This window comes from Marmota marmota, unplaced genomic scaffold, assembly GCF_001458135.2.
Source record: "Marmota marmota marmota unplaced genomic scaffold, marMar, whole genome shotgun sequence".
NCBI lineage: Eukaryota > Metazoa > Chordata > Mammalia > Rodentia > Sciuridae > Marmota > Marmota marmota.
Window position 1 is genome coordinate 30,508,043 of NW_026000057.1, and position 2,659 is coordinate 30,510,701.

General features: G+C 45.8%; 1 pseudogene; it reads left to right on the top strand.

Moving 5' to 3' along the window:
• The first annotated feature begins 567 nt into the window (after positions 1-567).
• On the top strand, positions 568-1,134 carry LOC125619845 (annotated as a pseudogene).
• The last annotated feature ends 1,525 nt before the right edge of the window (positions 1,135-2,659 follow it).

The following is a 2,659-nucleotide window of genomic DNA, read 5'->3' on the forward strand; positions in this document are numbered from 1 at the left end:
CTTTCCCCGCGTCTTTATGCAGGCTCGTTCTGATAATCCCTCCCCCGGAAAGCCTAGGAGAGATTTTATGCGAATTCCCTGCTGTATGGGAGATGGGTTGAGTAACACACACCTGTTTTATTGTTTCAATCTTTCGGAGACTGGCGGTGGTTATGTCAGCTCTCCAAGATGGTGGCCGCTGGCTTCCTTGGTGGAGTTTCTGTTGTGGGGGATAGAACTGGACCGTTTCCTTCCCCGTCTGAAATCCCGAACTCAGCCCGGGGCTCAGTGAGGGCACAGCCGGCAGGATTCCACAGAATCCGTAGCAACGTTTCTCTCTGCTTGCTGGTCGCTTCTCGGCGGCGCCCCGCCGTCTGTAGCCGTGGGGCGGGCCGCGCGGATCAGTCAGCCTGGATCTCCGGTCGCACAGTTGGCTCGTGTTTGAGACTCAATTACCGGACCTCGGTGCTGGAAATCCTTCCTCTAGGTTTCGGTGCACCCCAATTTTGCTGTAAATTCCTAACAAGATAGTTTTTTGTCGTTCTGACTCGTTATTCACCTGCGCAGTGATGCGGTACACGGGGTGTGATGCACTCTATTCGCGGCCATCTTGGAGTCTCCTGTGATGTTGAATTAATCACAACTTTTCTGTTGAACTTCAGTCCTGAGATAATTTTTAAACACTTTCAAATATGGAGTTTAATTGCTGATTTCTTATTTTCAGGGACCAGTTGCATTTGGATCTGTCATATAACATGATTTTTTTCTATACCGTTACTCTCGAATGCTAGAAGGCAGCTTTTTGTGCGGTCAGGCACCTGATTTTGTATTCATGTTCCTTTTGGGTGGATTTTTAATGATTATTTTGTGAGCTTAGTTTCCGGGGACTGTTTTACAATGAAAAACTGAGTGTCTGCATGAATGTCTTTGGCCTTCCCCACGGCCAGGCTCCCTTTCTGCCCTGCATGCTCATGTTTTCCTTGGGGAAACTTCCTTGGGGAACTTGATCACTGTGGATCTCTGAGGTGTTACAGTTGGACACATGTATTTACCCTTGGAAGCCGTATTTCCCAATCATCCTGTTGAATAAGAATTCTGGAAGTACCATCTTTTTTGAGGACTATTTTTGATATATTAGATGAGGATCTAAATTAGAAATCACCACCTGAAGAGTGGCCAGGAGGCTTGTCCTGGGGTGAGGGGCAGCGTCCCAGAGGTCAAAGCAGCCCGACCAATAATGACCAGAGCAGGCTGGGAAGGACTCAGTGAAACGCCCATTGAAATTATTTTATGCTTTGTTGCAAAAGTGTGGACACTTTTGACAGCTTGACAGATTTTAACTCTGGAAGCACTAAAGTGAAATGGTGCATTGACTAATCCAGCAGTTTGTGGGTGGTTCCTCACTACACTGATACTGGAAGGGCAATCTCTTGGGGTCAGAAATCTGAAAAAAAAAAAAAATCAATATCCTGTCAAGCCTGACAAGTACATGAGTACTTGACTTAAGGCAGGGATTTTTTTCTTCCTTTTCTTCAATACACCAGACCATGGTATAAATGAAAGCTTCAATGAGCACAAAATAAAACTGAATTTCTTCTCTCTTTCATTGTTAAAAAAAAAATGTGGACTCACACAGACCCCCTCTGCCCATAGGTTCTGTCATGAACCAGATTTCCTTCTGCTTCTGGAACTTTGCACATATGCTGTGCTTCCTTCTGAGCAAAGAGCTCTCTCCTAACTTCAGAAGGTCTCAGGGAGGCTTTGTAGACTTATTAACTAATTCCAGCTCAGGCTCCCTTCCTAAGATTTTTCACTGCAGTCTATCTGCCTGTTCTTTTATTAATATTTATTTTTTAGTTATAGGTGGACACAATATCTTTATTTTATTTTTATGTGGTGCTGAGGATGGAACCCAGGGCCTCACGAATGCTAGGCAAGCGCTCTACCTCTGAGCCACTACCCCAGACCAATCTGCTTGTTCTTTCTCCCTCCTTTCTGTTTTTGACAAGTATTGATTGCTAGCCTACACATGTCAGGCTCTGCTCTAGGCATGGGAGCAGGGCTGCCTTCATGGGGCCTATTATGGTTTGGATGTGAGGTGTCCCCCAAAAGCTCATGTGTGAGACAATGCAAGAAGGTTCAGAGGAGAAATGATTGGATTGTGAGAATTAACCCAATCAGTGAACTGATCTCTGATGGGATTAACTGAGTGGCGACTCGAGGCTGGTAGGGTGTGGCTGGAGGAGGTGGGCATTGGGGGTGTACCTTTGGGGTATATATTTTGTATATGGAGTCTCTTTCTCTGCTTTCGGATCATCATGTGAGCCATTTCCTTCTGCCACACTCTTTCACCATGATGTTCTGCCTCACCTCGGAGCTCTGAGGAACAGAGCTGGCTGTCTGTGGACTGAGACTTCTGAAACCACGAGTCCTCAAATAAACTTTTCCTCCTCTAAAGTTGTTCTTGTTGGGTCTTTTAGTTACAGCAGAGGAAGAAAAAAAAAAAAGCTGACTAGAACAATTTACTCCACACTCTTACATTGGCAGTTGTCCCCCGCCTACCTCATAGCACTTGTCCACTTAGTTTCTTATCCCAGCCAGACTGTCAGCTCCCAGAGGGCAAATACCTCTGCCCTTCAATACCTGCAGCACATGTTATACTGCCTGTCGCCTTGAACAC